Source organism: Lonchura striata, chromosome 1 (assembly GCF_050655825.1).
Source record: "Lonchura striata isolate lonStrDom1 chromosome 1, ASM5065582v1, whole genome shotgun sequence".
Lineage (NCBI taxonomy): Eukaryota > Metazoa > Chordata > Aves > Passeriformes > Estrildidae > Lonchura > Lonchura striata.
Window position 1 is genome coordinate 76,024,872 of NC_140703.1, and position 20,504 is coordinate 76,045,375.

A 20,504-nucleotide genomic window follows, 5' to 3' on the forward strand; every position below is an offset into this window, starting at 1 on the left:
TAGATTTGTTTGCTTAAAGAGTAGGAAAATAAGTATTATCTTATCATTACCAGCTGTCAATTGATTAAGCCACTTTCTTAGACTTAGGAGGTATGAGTCAGTTTTTCTTGATAAGAATCTACCTGGATAAGAATGCAGAACACTTTTGTTAAAAATCAATGTAAATGTGAATAGCTGCTGCCATCTCTCTGGTAAGCACCTCTGCATTTGACTCTTTGTCCACAATAATCTAATTTATGATAATCTAATTTATGTTAGTGCCTGGAGTGAGAGAGAAGCTATCATTTTCATAGCAGTTTCTGAAAATATAGTAGAAAGTAGTTAGTAGGAATGTAGATAAGGTGATGTTCCACTTTTCATGTGGTATTAGCAAAACATTTATTTTATTTTGTTGAGAAAGAGAGGAAATAATATTGTTTCACCTGTGCTAATATGATATTATGTCAAAATGTAGATGCTTCGGATGGTGGAATCCCTTGTTTCAATATAAAAGAAAGTCCTCATCTTTAAAAGGCAGAAATGCAATACTACCTCTTAGATACTAGATATTAAGGCATTATTTAAAACTTTCTTGATAATATGGTCTTGCACTCAGTTGTGTTTTAAGATATGCAATTGACAGAACTTTAACTTGTAGTGTTAAGGAAATACCTTCTGTACAGCACTTCTATTGCAAACTAAGATCTATGAATATTAATTGCTTTATGTCAAATTTTAGGTTTTAATATGTTTCTCTCTTTTTCTCTGTTAAACCAAACCATACTTTTGGTGGGTTTGTTAATTTTTGAAAGAAAATAATTAATGACAGAAAAAGGAAATTAAAGGAATAAAAGATAATAAAATATTTTTAAGCTGTCACAGGGTTTAGGTTTATTTTTTCTTCTGATTCCAACACATGGACAAACTGCTGTCAGCAAGTGCCAAGCTGCCTGATCATGGGTCTGACTAGCTGTTAGATTTTTCCTCTGACGTGGCAGGCATCTTGCATCAACTTCACATGTCAGCAGCAATGAGGGGTCCTTGCTTTTTCTGGAACTATAAAGTTGGAAAATACCATCTGCTCAGCCTTCTGTTATCTGAACTCTTCCCTAGAAATAGTTTTCAAGAATATATTAAGAACTGCAATAAAAGAGATAAAGCATAAGATGTTGGTAAGATAAGATAATTTTAACACTTGCCTTTCACTTCATGAGATATCTCTTTTGTTACAAATGCTGAAGCAATAAAAACCAAAAGGAAATTTGTGTAGTTCACAGCAATTTTGTTTGGGGCATTGAATTTTTCAGCACTACAATTTTTACCTTATTATTAAATGTTTTCTATATTATATGTTATTTTCTATACTATATGTTATTGCAATATATCTAATAGTTAAGATTCTTTTGACGCTAGTTCCCACACAAAGTTTTGAAAGTGTGTGAGAAAATCTGTGCCAGAACTAGAAAACTACTAGAATACTCCCAAAATAGCAACAGATGAAATATAGCTTATATAGAGTTTTATTTAGAATAAGGAATGAGTCTGCATTTATTGAAAATTACTCTGTACAAAGCATTGGCTTTTCTTTCTCAAAAAAAGGTACACTCTACAACTTCTTAAATTTAAGATTATATACACAGTTTTTCTATTCATGCTTTGTAGGCTGTATGCCCTGTTGCCAAATTCAGCAATGACAGCACAACATAGAAGTTATCTAGCTGTGTACAGAGCACTGGGATCCCAAGTATGGATGGTGCCAAATATGAACTTGAAAGCCAGAAAATGAAAGTTCTATTTTATGAGAGGTGCAATGAGTATAAAAACAACTTTATTTTAATTTTCAGTATTTATTCAGACAGAAATCTGATAGTTATTTAAACTTTCACATCAAACAAAAATGAAGTCTGTGGGAACATTTTCATTGTCTTGAATGAACTGTGGATCAGGATTTCCCTTCATTAGCTACTCACTGCTTGGAAAGCTATTAGGTTTTCAATATGGTCTTACTGCAATGGTTTCTAACACTGAATTTTTTCCTCTTTTCTTTCTTATGAAAGTTATTATTACTGGGCAAAAGAGGAAAAACTGTAATTATATTTTCCATAGAACATAATTAGTTTGAAATGCACTTTTACAACAATTCATTTTGTAAACTTTTAATTAAAGAGTAAGAAGTATTATCGTCTCAAACAAAACAATGAGTGCACTAGGGTGCAACGACCGTCTTATCAGTTTTAATTATCCTAATGCCTCACACTTATCTTTTTCTGGCAGTGACATATCATTCTTGAACTGTACAGATCAACAGAAATGGTATGCTTTTTTATACAGTTCTGTTACTCTCAGCCACAGCCAATGTTTTTGTTTCCTTGTAATGCATATCTTTACATTTAAAAATGAATGGAATATTTATGATGTTTCTTCCTGGTCAATGGGCTATTGGAAATGAAAAACTCCTGTTTAATTTCCAGTGAAATTAATTATCCTGATGTACTGAATTGCATAAAAATTATGGAACTACCAACAATTTTTTCCTAAAAGTATGTAGGAAAAAAAAAAACATATAAACTCTCTTTCTGGAAAAACAGATATTAATTATATAAGCCCACTTGACAGGTAAACCAAGATGATTTATTACTTTAAATGTCAGGACTTAGAAAAGAAAATTTCAAGGAAAAGAGGGAACAGAAACCAGTAAAGTGTTGCACAGGAGAAATTACATCAACAGTATGTTTTCTGCATTCTGAATACAAACTTGCCATAGATTCTACAATATCAAGTGAGTAAAATGATTATGAGGATTACAAGTTTCTCCTGACATTACTATCATAATTTTTTCTGATAGATAATACTTTAGTCGTATTTAATTTATCAGTGTCAGAAATGTGACTTAATTCTTCTGTTTCCACTAGTGGTATTATGTCTGATATGTCACTGTTTTTAGTGATACCTCATGCAGAAACATCAGAATGAATAATATAGTCAATACCACTCCAGGTGAGTGTTCACTCATAGACAAGAGTATTGGATATTAACTTTGTGTTCAGTTTTCAGTTGTTTATTGACTTGCTCTAAGGTTTAGTAGGAAGTCAATGACTTAGAGGATACATGATGGTACATTTTTCCTATGCCTGTGGAAAGACTGAAAAAGAAATGTGAGTATATGCAAGCTTTTAATTACTTTTAAGAAGTAATATAGCAGTGAGGCATGCTGTGAAACAAATCACATGGACATTGTTACACTTATGAAAAACCTAATTACTATTAAATATTAAAACTAAGTTCAGACAATTTAGATACAATCTGATATTCATAATTAGATGGCTTTTAATAAGCTCAGGATATCTGAGATCAGAAAGAGTTTGAGAAGTCCTTGGGAAGTCTGAAATAAGCCCAGAATATTGCTGGGTGCTTCTTGTAACTGTTTCATGCCTAGATTAAAAAGTTGTAGTTATCATGGAATAAGAAGCAAGCGAGGGGTAAGATTATGGCCAAAAAAAAAGATATTTTTAAATTGTATGTAATTGTTTTCAGTAGTATGTTGTACAGTTTTGGAAATTATATTCCTTGACCTTCCTCTTTAAAAAGAGAACATATAAGAATGGTGGGAAAGCATTAAAGAGGTGCACATTCTTGAGACTTTCCAATTTTTTTTTTCCTTTAACATAATGTCAGATTATAGTTACAAACTTTTACCTCTCCTCATTCCCAGGATATTTAGGAAAATAAATATAAACTAATAAGAGAAGGCCAGAAATCTAATTTTCCATTGCAGTGGTAGTGCAAAAGATTTTGTTGAGCTTTTTTTTAAATCTTATCTGTGTCTGTAGACTCTGTTAAGATACTTCAATTTTTATGTAGTGACAATATAGGAATGGTAATTTTGTAATTATAGTCATCAGTGTCCCACATGGCACTAGTTATATCAGAGTGCCATAGAAAATGACATGCTATTTTCTATGAAAAAAATAATTTTGGGTACATAATAGAGCATTTTTTTAATTACATGTATATTTTTACCATATTAGATGTCTTCCTTCTCTTCCTTATTGAAATGACCTTATGTACCATTTTCCTTTTGAATACTATCTTATGGTTACAACTTGAATAGTTCAGTCTCTGATTTGGCAGGACTGATGAGTTATATGAATCCAGAAAAAGTTTTGGATATTCATTATCCAAGTGATTGTTTCTATTTACTTCAACATTGATTGTCCAGCCATGACCTGTGAATCCAGACTAGAAAGTTCTCTCCACAGTGAGCATCACTTTCAGAAAGCTTCCTCCTAAAATCCTGTTTGCATTCCCCTGTTAGTGATTCCAGTAAGTCATGAACAACTAGTAAGGTTGATAAATTGGTCTAGCTATTTGCTAATTTTTCTCGCAAAACCTTCTGCTTGGCCTTTTTAACATTAAGACATCAACAGACCTATTATAGTTTATTTATAGCTATTCAATTGTATTAAGTCTTTCAAAATACAAAGGAAAACATTTCCCTGTTCAGCAATAAGATAACATGTCTCAAAGAGTTATAGTTTGAGACTGAATGCTGGTTCTGCTGCCTGGTGTATGAGATTTTTCTGCTGTCTCCTTAATGTACAAATATAGTGGGATATCTTTTTTTACAAAATGATAAAAGGATGAGAGACTTCCATGTATTTCTATTAAAAGTTTTTCAGTAGATAGATAATGAACTAATTGTATACAGTTTTTCAAAGTTTACCATATACAAAAGTAAATGGGATAAGCAAAATGATCATCTAAGAGCATTTATTGCCCATACAAATAAGAGCAATGCTTTCAGCATTCATGCAGGTGCAGATGAAATGCCAGCCTTCAACTTTCTCATAGGTAAGGTTTGCTTCAGAGATTAAAGTAAGAAAGTATGAACTTCATTGAAGTGACATAAAAATTCATCACAACCACTGCTAATACATTTAAATGATGATTTTGAGTTAGCAAACTTAAAAAAAAAAAAAAAAAAAATCAGTGAGACCCTGCAGAGAGACCTTGACAAATTACAGGGCTGGGCAATCACCCACCATATGAAGTTCACCAAGGAAAGTGCCAGATTCTGCACCTGGCATGGGCCAACACTGGAGAGTTGAGATGCCCTCTGGGAAATGAGTGGAAGGAGTCCTAGTCATTGATGAGTTGAATGTGTGTCAGCAGTGCCATGGCAGCCAGGAGGGCCAGCCCTGTCTTGTGGTGTGTCAGGCACAGCTGGCCAAGGGAGGGGATTCTCCTGGGGTATCTTCACCTGAATTGCTGTTTGCAGGTTTGAGTGCCACAACATAAGAAAGATCTAAAGATAGAGAGTGTTCAAAGGAGTGCAATAAAGATGGTTAAGTATCCTGAGGGGAAAATGTATGAGAAGGAGCTGACAGTCTACAGCTTCCTCATGAGGGGAAGAGAAGGGGTGGACACTGAGCTCTTCTTTATGGTACCCAGTGAGCAGAGCCAAGAGTTGGATTCAGTGCTCCTTGTGGCTTCCTTTCCATCCAACTCAGCATATTCTGTGATTGTGTGATTCTGTATAATATAAGCAACGGGACACATGCAAAGAAAGCTACTCTGTGATGTTCAAATTTATTTAATTTTTCACCATGCAAAGTTCATCTTGAAAAAGGCCACTCATGAATTATTACAATACCAAGAAATAGGATGCTCTTAAACACTGTAGAAACCTACTAGTTTTCTCTGTTGTAAGATGGGATCAGTTTCATTTAATTTTGGTTGTAGATTGAAAAATTTCAGTTTGAAACTGTAGAATTGATCCTGCATTTCTCCTTGTTGAAATCATAAATGTGGAAGACAATACTATTTATCTTGTAATAGACACAGCATTTAAATACAAAAATCCTTTGCAAGACCTTGGACAACAGCACTCATATTTCAACATACTTCAAAAGCCACTATTTCTATAACATATCAGGAACGGGGCATACAATTCTTGATGTCCCAGATTCTCATGTATTTCCTTTTTCCACTTGTCAAGTAGTCAGTGAAAACCAATTAAAGCCAGTACTTCAGGGCAAAAAAAAAAAAAATTATCTGCTCAATTACTCAAAAGTGATATAGCTCTCCATTTTCACTTGTCTTTCCACTCTTTATGTTTTATATTTTAAATTCCCTGATAACCCAGTCTCCTCTTTACTTGTTTCTTTGTTGGTTTGGGTTTTTTGGATTTTTTTTTTTTTAGCAAGAACATGTACCAAATTCTGATCTTAATTCTTTTTTTCTCTTAGTAGTCAAGTCAGTGCAAGTCTGAGGTTAATTTTTTTATATAACAGGATTATTAATATTTTTTCTTTTCTAGACCAAATCATATTACTTTATTTCCCAGTCTTTTTACCATTTTTTCTGTAATTTATTATAATATTTACACATACAGCAGTTTAAAATTTTACATTGAGAATAGAGCTGTAAAACAAGATAAGATGACCATGCATCTTTTTGAAAAAGATCTGTCCCTTAGCGTGATTGTACATCTCATGTTTTAAGGACAAAATATTTATTTAATTCATTTGTCACAGCAAGGGAAAACTTCAATCAAAGCTTCACATAGCAGCGCTAAGGTTGTAACTGATCATTAAATATGGCTCCTTTTTATAGTATTCAAAGAAAAAGAGGGTTTCGTAATAAGAAATGTAAGGCAAAATACTCTTTTTGTTTGTTTGTTTGTTTCCTGGACAAGGTCCAATAACATATATTTAAGAAAAAGCATTTAAGTTAAATATTTTGCCAGTTAAAATGTGACATAAGTCTAAACTTTTGTATTTCCTACTTCAAACCTTAAAGTAGTGAAAGAGAATGAGAAAAAAAAAAATCAGAAAATTATAATGGAGATGTACTTCTTTCCTGGAAATGTTGAATGAGTACTGAAAGTAGAATGCATCTTTGTTTTCATTAATTATAGATTCATTTGTCATGGCCAAGAATTCTTTTATGAAAGATATAAGCCTTCATAAGCTGGCTCTCAGAAAAGTACATTCCAGTCTCACCAATTTATAAATAGAGGAGGAGTCAGTCCTCACAGAGATTAGCTGCTTGTGATGGGTTCTTTGCTACTGAAGAAATGAAGGCAAACTTCAGAGATAAGTGTGGAGCAAAAGGCAAGGCGGTTCTTTTGAACCAGCATGACTTTCAAAAGAGAACTAAAGAGGAAGACTCATGCAAAAAAGAGCCATTGTGTTGGTATTACTTTCAGAACCCTTAGTAAGATAATTTTTGATGGATGAAGTTAAAAATCTGGAAATTACCAGGTGAATAACATTTTTACAAACTCCTCTGGCAGTTCTTCAAAATGGAACGTGAACTGTCTTTGCTGAAAGCAATGAAAAACACTATGTTCTGATCTCAACAAACAATAGAACCTTTGATACTCAAAGATGTTGAAATTATTTTAAAATCTTAACAAAAATTTCTTCAGAAAGAAAGACAATAGAGAGCAAAGAGATCTGATTTCTAGGAGAACTGTATATAGAAACATCCCATATGTTAATATATTTTTTATATAAAGTTGAAGTTCAACATTTAAAAAAAATCATAATTCTCATAATAGCTATCTGTCAGGGTGTACTTTGCATCCCAAATTCATGTTAAATTGATCCAGATGTAGCCATAACAATTATGAACATTATAATTATATCACCAAAAGCTAGCTACTTTAATTTGTTAAAATTTTATTGTCAGGTCTTAAAAATATAAAAACAGTTTTAGCCTTAACTTCATCTGAAAGATTTCATAAGCTGCATTTACTACACTTGTGTCAATTCCCTTGTGTTGCAGAAACCATGTCAGCGAAATATTCAGTAAAAGTTTGCCACACTGATTAAGTGGTCTTCCAAAGATTGCTTGTAGAAGTATCAAACTGAAGTGTGCAATTTATGCTAAATATTTATGCTGACTTGCTCTAAAACTGGCAACTGCTATCACCTCACCTCCTTTTTAACAAGTGCTTTGAAGTAAAGACAGTGGGTAATTAGAAAGCCAAAGCAGACCAAACACAGGTCGAAAAGAACTGCAAGGATGCTGTGAATTCTTATAAACCATTAGAGAATCATTTGGATGTGTAAAATGTGTTGTAACTACTTAATATAAGTTAACATCAGGTAACAACTGGTAGTTTGTAATATCATATCAGTTTTTCAAGAAAAGTGAGATGGCAAGCTATATGTTGTTTTTGTATGATTATCATAACTTTCTTTATTCAGGAATTGAAATTCCATTGTCATAAAAACAGAGTTCTTATTTTCTCAAATGAAAATCTGATGTGAATTTTTTTACAAATACATATCCTGTAACCCAGTAAACGTCTGAATCTTCATGCTCTCATTTAGCAAAATTCCTTGCCATAAAACCTAATAAAAGAATCTTCATATTTGACATTAAAGAAAACTTGAATATAGAGATTTAAAGCACTCATATTGGTATCCCACAGTGAGTTTAGCAAAAAAAAGTCTCTTAGTCTGTTTAAGACTTTCCTGTGACTAAAGGGAGAGTCTTTATTTGCATTAAGATGAAAAGAATTTGGATCATGAATTTGAAGAGTTACTGTTAGATTCTCACTTTCATAATTTCTGGTTTTTGGTGTTAAAAGATCTGTTAGAGCATGCAAAAAAGGGAGAACATTTAATAATGTATTCTGTTATAGAATCATAGAATAATTTAAGTTGGAAGGGACTTGCAGACGTCATCAGGTCCAAATTCCACCTCAGCAAGTTGAACAAGATCAGGTTGTTAGAAGACCTTTCTGGTCAAGCCTTGAACACCTCTGAGATTTCACATCTTTTAAATGACTTGCTGTAGTGTTTTACCACCCTCACAATGATTTTCTTTTCTCCCTTAATCATGCTTTCCAAGGTTCTGATTTCTGTCTTTTATCTTTCATCCTATCACTATGTACTCTTACAAAGTAGCTCCATTTCTTTATCTAATCACACTAGGAAATTGAAGAAAATAATGAAGTGTATCTTTAATTTTTCCCTTTAAGGCTCAACAAAACCAGGCCTCTCAGCTTCTTCTCATGATAAGCCTGCAGTTCCCAACATCTTCCTTCTTTCTTATTCTAAAATTAAGCATGGTATTTGAGATCCTTCTGTCATCAGGTTACTAATCACCAAGAACTTTCAGAGATGACAGAGGCCTCATAGCATCATCAGCCACCTTCTGTACCTTGTTCTAGCCTCTCTGGATTTAAGCACATTAAATTATGTGTGCTCCCTAACCTTATCTTCCTTCACTGTGGGCAATATTTCACACCCAATAACCACAATTGCATCAAAAAGGGCCTAATAGCAAGTTTTATGAAAAAAAGAAAGGCAAAGAAGCTATGAAGTGTGTTGTGTTATTTCACACTGTTTCCTGCCTTGTTGAACAATAGGCCTTAGTCTTGATGTAGATTTCCTTTTTCTGCCGATGTTCATACCAAAGTTCTTTCAGTTGTCTTTTCTGCAGTTTCAACTTCAGTTAATTGTTGGAATTTTGAGAATCTTTCCCAATATCTTTCTCCTTAACCAGTTTCCTCACAGTTATCTCTGTCTTCTCTTCAGGTAATTTTAAAGTCCTTCTCACTAGAATTAGCAAGCCTGCTAGCAAAGATGCTCTTTTCCCAATTTTTCAGATGGACTATGTAGCAGTTCTCACTCTTGAGAGAAAACCTGAATCCCTGTGACATCACCTGCACAGCACGGTGTTGAGATACAAGGTGAATTCAGCCTCACTTAGCTGAGTCCTTCTCACTGGAAGGACTGAGGAGAACATTATCTGGTCCCCTACACCCAGAGCTTACCATTTCACTTTCTTTTTCTTGTTCCTTCCTTTGTTTCTACTTATCTGAATTTTTTTGACTGGGGTTTTTTGACAATGGGGGTCAACAGCAGCTCTTTTCACTCATCAAAGCAAATTTATATTATTCACTGACTTATAGAGAAGGCTTAATTTTCAAATCTAAGGAGATTTTTTTTGAGAAATATGATGAATCTCAAATTGGAACTATATATTCAGGTATTTAGAACTATGTTTGAAATTTAGGGTTGCAAATATTAAATGAATGTAAGAACGAGATAAAACTTTTTCAGGAATACATTTCACCTACAAAAATTTTGCTGTGATTTGTTAAAAGTAGACATCAGTTCTCTGTAAGGATTCAAAAGATTATTTTTTAAGGTTTTGATTTTTTTTTAATATAGTTTTTTTCCTCTCTTTTATGAGAAAATTAATGAATTTAAACTAATGGAAAATATTTTTTTCTCTGCTTTATTACTCTCAGTTTGACATGTCTAGAATTGCTACCACTAACTCTTCAACTTGCCTTAAAGTGCTGATCTACTCTGCTTTTTATTATATAGAGAAAAAACTCCAAGCTTTCACCCAGTGTATATTTTGAATCATAACAGTGGTTTGTGCACTAGCAATAAGTGGCAATTTTTTGCATTATATATTCAAAATATTTATAGATATTTTTATAAAGAAAGGGTATGTATTATGTTGAGGTCTCTCTTTTCTTGTTTTCAGGGGCAGAAGGAAACAAAATCCATTCTATGTGAATAATTAGGAAAAAAATGGCAGCTTTATGATAGTGTTATTTTTTACCTCAGTCCCACACAGTCTTTCATATTGATTTCTTACATTCTTATACTGAAGCAGAAAAGACCCTTCTCAAAAATCTCATCAGCCTGACAATGTGAAGGGGATTCTGTACAAAAAAACATAATAAAAAACAGAAAAGGAAGGACGAATCATAGGGGGAGCAGCAGCCTCAGAGAATGGCAGGTAACATTTTGTCAAAGGAATTAAGGTAAATTGGAAGCAATGAAGGGAAAAAATCTTTTTTTAATGGTACCAAAATTTTACTTAGTTGGAAACATTTTATTTCTGCATTACTCTGTCTGCTCTTACACTCTTGATAAGGATACTTCTGATAGAAGTATATAAATTGAACTATATAGAGCTGCCATTTTCCTGTATGATCAGAGAATCATAGAAGGGTTTGAGCTGGAAGGCACATTTAAAGGGAATCTAGTCTGAACTCCCTGCAATAAACAGGGACATCTTCAACTAGATCAGGCTGCTCAGAGCACTGTTTAATCAGACTTTGAATGTTTTTAGGCATGAAGCGTCTACCACCTCTTTGGGCAATCTGTTCCAGGTTTTTACACCTCTCATTGTCTAACAATCGTTTCCTGATGTAGAAATATGGAAGGAGAATTCCCATATGTTTTCAGACTGCTTTTTAGAAAAATATTCACTTTTCAGCTTGAATCAAACATGTCAAAACTCACAAATAATAAGAGCACAAGATAAAAGGAAACGTGGGAAACCTGTTAGATCAAATATAGAGGTCTCTTCTTTTTATTCTCAATAATTAGGTAATACTGGAACATAGTCATCTCATCCTGTTAGTTAGACTGTTCAAATAAAGCAAATGAATCCCACTGTCCCAAATGCAGAGGTACAGGTTTTGGAGAACATCTAGACAATTTAGCTATAAATCTATATGCTGTGGAAGTGTTACATTATACAAAATGGGCTCACACTCTGATGCAGTATTTTGAAGTGTTTTCAAAAGAGAAATCGAATTTTGGAGTAATATATCAATATCTTATCTTGTGACACTATCTTTCCACAAAATGGACATTATTCATAAAACAAAAGACTTTAAAATCAATATAAATACTCTGTTGGTTACCCCCAAATGAATGCTTGCAAGTGACTCAGAGCATAGATGTTACATATAGTCAGTAGTATGTCAATAAATTATGCAAATATTTTTCTTTCACTAATTCTCTTCTACTATTTTTGTAAATTTTAAGGAAATCATTTTTAGACAAAATGGCATTTTCCCTTCCAATTCAGAATGCTAGCCAGCAACATAATTAGCTGATTAATTATTGTTTTCTTTGTGAAAGAAGTCACCTTTGAGATGAATTTGTTCAAACATGAAAAGCTGTATATTTGACATACACTTTTGTTCCCTGCTGGTGAAGTGCCAAGGAATCTATTTTGGTCTTGTTTCACCAGCCTATTTTAATCACTATCAAAATCACTCAAAGGATCAACTAATGCCTAGATGACATAGGGCAAATATCTTGAAGCTTATATAGAGAATTCCAGCTGAAACACTACAAATAATATGGTTTTATCTCCCTTATGTTACTGTAATATTTATGGTTATCAGGTTTACATGTAAATCAGAAAAAGCCTTTTTTTTTATTTGAAATATTCAACTACTAAATATAAAGAGCTTGTTTGCTCTTATTGGAAACTAAACCTCTTGAAATAGCATATAGTGTTTCCTCACAGTCACAGGAGGTAGATCTTAATTAACCTTTCCAGTGCCCTTGCACTGTAGTTAATTAAACCTGTACAAATCACACTAGCTTAATTCTGAAATGCAAACTTACAGTGATCAAAATGTTGAGTATAACCCTCTTTTGGAGCTTTCAACTGACCTTGCAATTTAGCATTATAAGGCTTTTATAAAGAATACACACTTTTAAAGAAACAATGCCTTCATATTAGGTTTTTCTTGGTGATTTCAGGCAGACATTATTTCTAAAGCAAGTTGATGGCAGTTACTACTCCCATACTGTGACAGGTACCTTGCAAATAATTAGGTATAATACATATACACATATATGCACACCCATACATATAAACACAGATGTAAGAATAGACAGTTTCTTAAGACAGGAATAAAAATACTGACTTATACCTATAGAGGTAAAATGGAACATTTAAATCTTTATACTGAATAGCAAAACAAGCCAGACCTGTATTTGGGACTATGTGAACAGGAGCATGTGTAAGAGCCAGCAAGATTTCAAGACCAAGGCAGCAGATCCACCTGAAGTTCAAGAAACTACAGTGTGCTGATTTGCAGCCAGCTTCTCAGTGCTCACAATTTCTTTCCCAACATGGTGTAAACACGGCACCACCAGAGAATTTGGGAGTGCCATGTTTACACCATGCCTTACTCACCCTTCTTATGTACATAAATGCTCATGTTCCTCTGCTTGCTTTCCCCTTGCTCTGTTCATTGAACACTGCAAAAAACAATTTTGTTGCAAGTAAAAGTAGTTTTCAGAGTAGATATATGTATGCAAGTACAATGTTCATACCTGAATAACTCTTCATCAAAAAATGTCAGCAAGCTATATGAAAAGACAGGAACAGAACAGTTGTAAAAGGTCTGCATTCTTTTTATTTTATTCAAATTAAACATTTGAAGTGTACACAACCATTAGTTTACAATTCAACAAACATGTAGAGTACCTTCCTTATTTTTTTTAATCTTCTTATGGCTATCTCCTGCTCCAAATCTTAAAGCAAAATATCTTACAAGCAATATTAGTTTTTTCATTACATAAATCCTCAGCAGTCTCTATTTGTTCATATGATGCTGATCTGTCTTGTTTCCCCAAATGAAAAAATTTAGACTTCATTTATAATTTAAGTCTTAGTATATCAGTATAAATTCTATATTTCATTTAATAAGGAGAATGTATAAATTTACCAGAGTTGCATATACAGAATATGGATTAAAATCATGTAGAATTATACATGGATACAGTTAGGACTTGATTGTGTTAGGTTTTATTTCCATGTCACTTTTCTCACTTAATCTCCAGGTCAAAGTGCTTTCAGTAAAGAATTAACAGGATAAAGTTAAACTGGTAACATGCATATTTAAAAAAATTATATCTAATTTTAATAAATTTTGAAGTTCCTGATGTTAGATAATCTTATTTGACTTGTTTTCAGTCAAATACACAGCCTCCTACACATAAAAAAAAAAAAAGCAAAAAAAGCAAACATGAAAACCCAAAACAAAAAACCTAATTTCCCCCAACCTAATTCTTTTCAATCCAATACTTCATGAGTCTTTGGAGTCTTTGAACGGCAGCCACATAAGGACTTAAATGTGAATTCACATATTAGATCTATATTGATATTTTGGCCTAATGTCAGGACCATTGAAAAATTCTCTCCTCAACAATATTCTGTAGATTGCTCCTAACAATAATTTTATTAAGAGATAAAATATCTTGCACTGGTGGAGGCTAAGTAAAAGCCTGAGTGTATTTTATGAATATATATCATCCACAATAAAAGCTTGGAGCATAACAGATCAGTCATTATTAGTCTAATCTAGAGTGGAATGGATTATTTACAATCCACAATATAGGAGCAAGCTCTTCTAAATATATTTTCAGCCTAACTGATAAGAAGGCCTCAGTTTCATGAGAGCTCACAGGAAAGTCCAGGTCTGTTCCTTGAACAGTGTAGTAGATTTAGAGTCAGTTTACCTCAAAATCTGCAAACTGTAGTGTTCACACATTCCATACTGGAATGTGTGAACACCTTAATAAATGAGCAAAGATTTTCTTAATCAGCATTATAAAATAGTGGGGTTTGATATTTTTTATTCAAGACTTTAGTAGAAAAATGTTCTATAAAAAGATCCAGCAAGACTGAAGCATTTTATTTATCTCCTATAGCATCTACATGGGATTATTTGGTAGGAAAATAATCTAAAGTGCTTCATTGGATTCTAATCTAGTAGAATGAGACTGCACATCCATAAATATCTATCATATAGACCAAAGTTTTCATGCATCTCTCTTTCATTTCTCTGCTACTGGCATGTAAAATGGATGTGTAGTCTCTTAGGCTGCATTTACATTTGCTTTCTGGACATTCTGCACTGTTCTGGAGGGTTGGATCCTCAGCTAGCCCATCTTACAGTTGGTCACCAGGAAATACACTGTTTTATTAAAGGCTCATTCTGAGGCCAAATCTTGAAACTGTTGTGCCAAGAACTCCCAATAACTGGTGTCAATAAAATTTTTTGTTCTGTTGATAAAATGTAGAATGTCTATGAATAAGCTATATTGAGAAAGAAATGTAGGCAAGTCAAATGGGGAGAAGTCTCCCATCTGAAAATATTTTCTAATTTAGTGATCACAGGACCTAATCTGATCTGTTTGGCAGGAAATGACTAATTTTCACACAACCTCTCAATGAGAAACACAGTATTATCCAATCTTTCTTGCTTGCTCTGAGCAGAAGGAGTGTGCATCTGTCTTCTTTCACCTCCAGCTCATAAAAAGGATGGGATGGACAGCTTCTATATTTGTTATGCATTAATTTACTTCAACAGAACAAGAGTTCAGGTGACCTCATTTCTCCTTTCATTAACTTATCAGCTTGGCATTTTTTCTTATGACATTTTTAATCTATGTGGTTTGTTCATTTGTGACTATAAATAAGATTATCTTAAAATAATGCTTCTTGACTTCCAGTATGGCCATTAAGCGCCTACTTCACACACTGAGAAATTCAATAAAAATTTGCCTTATTATGTTTAGGGCATTGAGCTGCTAATAAATTAATTGATAAAAGAACAGGAATATAATTTATTTACATACATATGTTTTCATTATTAGATTTCCCTCGTAGGTTAGTGAGTGAACTATATTTTGTTTACTTTCTGCTTTTAATAGTCCTTTTATATTTTTCTAACATTATACGAGATTTTACATTAAACTTCAGGAGTTATCTAAATAATTTTATTAAAATATTGATATGGCTATTTGAATTCTCAGACACATTAATACTTTTAAATACATGAGCTATTTTAAAATGATAGTGAAAAAAAGCAGTCATATAGCTCTCACGGTCAAAATCCAAGTTTAGCAAGTAAAACAATTGGACTTTTCGGGGAGTTTCTGTTTTTAGTTTCTGTTTTGGTCAAAGGAGAGACTTCTAATACAAGCACCCTGATGCTAATAAGGAACTTTCCAAACTTTTCCCTTTGGTTTCCCCACTTAAGAAATTTATAAATAAGAAAATATTACATATTGAAAAAAGTATTCTATTGTTATCAATGAAATCTTAGTAGAAGAGCAAAAACCTATCTAATAATGTATAGAGATATTAAAAAATCCCAAGAACGCCCAAAGAAAAATCAGGAAATGCACCTTGAAAATATAGTAAAACGAATTATTTTCTCATTTTTACATGTGAAAAGAATAAATTGTTGCACTAAGTTCTATCAAAGGAATTTGGTTTTCCACCTGTCAATGTAGGATATCTTTACATGCAAGAAAATACCATTTTTTATTTGCGATAATTTTAAATTCTTTACTATGTGATTGCATGGGATGTTTTTGACACAGCATAAAAGATAAAGCAGTAGTTGTCAAAAATTTAAATATTACAAGTATGCAACAGCTCAAATGTCTTTTGCAAGACCCATTAGATATAGTGTTTCCTTGAGGCTTAAAAAAATGTTAGGTTTTGTTGTGTGTTGGCCGGAAAGAATGTTTTATTCACTGGTTAGAAAAGCCACTGATGAGATCACAAAAGTTATGAAGCATTGTGTGGAGCCCTTGAACATTAGCGAAACTAAAAGAGCATAAATAAATAAATAAAATCAGACAGAAAATAAAATAAATCTGGCAAGAGGAAATAGCATTGTTCCAGCAATCAACCATCACAACAAAGCAAGACAAGTCTTGGAAACAAATCAAAACTGACGTAGGAAAAATGAGAAACCCAAACACATGGAATGAATCATTCATAAGTTTGTTTGAACACACTAGGGAGCCCTGTGGGGTTTATAATTCACTTCAGTGAGGGTAGAATTAAAATTAGAGACAGGCTTTTAGATGTACTAAGACATTTCATTTGCTAACTGCCAGAATTTAAGCACTATACTAATATTAAATGTAACTGCCCTCCTTTCTTGTCTAAGCTGCCTTTAACAACTTAGAGGCAACATCTTTCCTGCTTTAGGCATCTGAGATCAGTGGACAATTATCAGGCTAGTTACCAGAAATGTTGCCTAGGTTTCTTTTACAATTTTTTAATATAAAAAAAAAATGAAGCCAACCAACCAACCAAAAAAGCCCAACAAAACAAAGAAAACAAACAACAAACAAACTAAACAAAAAAAACAAACCAAAACAATCAAAAAGAAAACCACAAAAAAAACCCCAACTGTCAAGCATTTGAAAAATAGTCAGGAATCAATAATACGACATCCCCAAGACACAGTTAAGTTTGAAATTTCACTTTTCAGAAATATGTGGTCTAGCTAAAGACCACTAAAGACACCCTGGGCATCTCCACCCTTCCACCCTCAAGATTTCTCTCAAAAGATGTTTAGAAACTGCAGTGTAGCTGAGTTTTTTCAAAACTATTACATTTAGGGGTAAGGAAGTGAAGCTGACCCTGAGAAAATGGGAGAGGTGTTGATTTAGTGCTGTTTTTTTTGCCTCTTCTACTTGAAACAGTGATTAAATATTTAAAAGGCAATAAATTAAGTTTGTTTTGCCCAAATTGATTTTTTTTTTTGCCCAAGATAATAATCAGTAGCAATCTCATTGTCTTTACATCCACCTTTGCTTTGCCATTCCTGTTCTTAGTATTTTCTACCCTAATCCTTCTGAAGGATGAAAGTGAGCAGGTGGCTAAGCAGAAGTTCAGATTTTCACCAAAGCTATACGCATCATGAACAAGTAAATACAAAACACCACTGTTATTTTCCATGGATATATTCATTGAAAAGCAGGAAAAATATATTTAACAAATATATAATTTATTTTTGTCTTCTCCCTTACTAACACATTATCTCTGAGTATATCCAATTCATTAACAGATTGTGGCAAAGAGATGACAGATTTAATTTTCTATTTTTCCTCACTTCAACAGTATTTTATTCAGTTTGGCACATCTTATTTTTTAATAAATTTAGTTGAAATTAAATATGTACAAAATAAATCAGATTATTTCAGACATGGAAAATTTGTTTCTCTTTCTCTGTTGCAAATATGTTACTCCTAACCCATCCAAAAAACCTCATGTAAACTTCACATTTTATCCACTATCTTTATGCCTGCCACTTAGTCAATAAATTTTTTTCTAAAATACTTTAGAATTCATCAGAACAGACTTGTTGAACATTTGTAATTTAGTAAATAATAGGAATGTCATGTGTTGATTAATTTACTATACACAAAATTAATTTAGTGTTTCTGTTGAGCAACCTTGTCCTTTATTCGCAGTGTGCAGTCAGAGCAAAAAATATACAATTACTTGTTTAAAGTGTACAATGTTGTAAATTATATTAATTTCAGCTCTTTTATTTCACATTGGAGCAGAAACATGAAAAGCTAGTGACTACAGTAAACGGTTTTGGCTTGAATTAATAGATGAGACTCTCAATAGGTACAAAATGTAAATGTGAGGGGAATTGCTAAAACATGCTAGAGTTTTCTAATCTGGATACTGTCTCTAGGGGAGGAAATATTCTAAATGTCCTTGTATATATCATAGTCTAATGAATATTCAGTATACTTCAGTGGTCTAAGGAGTGAACAGAGTGTCTCAGTTATGTTGTAAAAAGAAAATCAGTAATCCAGACAGGCTTTCTTCATAAAATTTTATTTTACATAGTCTTTTCACTTAGCCACCACAGCTAAATTTAAAAATGAATGATTTAATGGAATTTTGATTAACTTAAAATCAAATGCACTTAAAGTTTTCTAAATTAATGCTTTGAGAAGTGTTTTATGTTGGTGAATTTGTCAAAGCTCTCTGATTTCCTACAGTTGCCAATAAAGCATTTTTTGTTGTTTTGACCACTTGAGAATATCTTGTTGGTATTTCTCCTGTGCCTCTTACTCAGAGTATGTAAACAACCATAAGCCCTGTTAGAAGTCTCATCAAGTGAGTTTTTGGGGGCCCTACATGCTCCTTACCAGACTGTGTAATGCCAGCAGGGTACAGGAGCAGGGCTGAGGTAACATTGCAGCCACTCAGGCTCCATGGCAGGAGCTGGACACTGCCAGCCACATGCCTTGGACAGCCTCAGACAGACCTATTTGCCTTCTCCTCTCCTTGCTCCCTTTAGTAACTGTGATTAAGCTGCTTACACCTGGGAAGGCGATAAAACACCCTCATCGCTACTGGAGGAGAAAGAGGACTATGCATCACCACCTGAGACCTCTGGTTCTCATGGGAACACTTCTATGATTTGTGTGGTTTTCCAGATTACCCTTCTCTTCCGCCAGTTTCTTTACATTTTTCCATGAAAAACAGCATGAAAAGGAGCAACTTCAAAACAATGCCTTCTATTAGGGAACCAGGGGGGTTTTATTTCTTATCCCATTCTTGCTTTATTGCCTAAATGTTTTGCGAAGTCTGATCCCCGTGCACTCACATTTTAGGATTTTGCAACAAACCTGAGCAATTCCTGCCACAATTGCCATTGCTGAGGGCAATGTCCTGCTGCAGTCTCAAATCTCTGTCCCTAATACCCACAGAATTCATAGTAGCGTTAACTTTGGTCTGAGAAATTTGTATCCCATTGCTGATGATAAAATTCACTACTGATTTAACAGAACTCTTGACCAAGAGAGAAATGACACAGGCTGGGAGTAAGGTTAGGTGAGTCAGCATTGGTGGCTGCATCCATATAGTGCTGGTTGCTGCTTACTGTGAGATTTTCTGCACGTTTCTCTGTCACTGAGATTTCCTACTCTGCAATGTTGTAGGTCACCTTTCAGGTCCATGTTCTTACTGTTATTTTTTTTTTATTAGGTAAAAGTGAAAATGGGTTTCCTACACTTTATTTTGTATGCTAGTGGGTAACTTGTTCACATGAGATTTAAATTTCAGTCTTTAGTCAAAAGAATTGGGGTTACTTAGTAAATGCACCATCTGTAACTAGGGAACTACAACACATTACTTTCCCCTGAGTATAGTTTGGATTCTTATTTGCTGAATTTGAAAGTGCTTCCCTTATAAACCTCTGGCTGACTGCAGCTTTTGAAGCAAACTAGAAAAAAAAAAAAAGCTGTTTTCTTTATGCCAAACGTTTGCTACAGCTGTGAGGGATGTCATCTGCGTAATGATACTAAATGAACTGCAACATTTTAAAAAGAATGGTGAAAAATGTATTGTTCAAGCTTGCACATTCCCACTGCTGAAATATTATCCAACTTTTCAGATGCCAGATATTGCAGTATGTATCAGTTAATAAAAATATTAATATATATAAAGATAGAACAAGAAATGGAAAATAAATTGAGGCAATCAATACCAGGTTAAAAGAACAGAAACTAGATGGAAACAAAATGAAAACAAAGTGATAAATATAAATTTTTAAAAATTCTCTGTATATAATTGGATTTGATGAACAGATTGTTGCCATAAATATATTCCAATAATAAATATTTAAGTAATATTTTCTATATTATATTTATTCATATGTAAAATATGCCTACATAAATATTCAGGATATTATTGTTAAACTAGATTTTTCATTTTCAGCTATTTAGGAAGAAATTGCTATTTCTTCAGTTATTCAGCTGCAGTCAGCTTTAGAGAGGAATCAAGACTATCTCTTACAAATATGTCACAGTTAACATTAACAATGAACTAAGTACAGTTGTAACATATTTCTAAAAGTACTAAACTATAATACAGAAAAGTTAATATAAATTTTTTTCTAT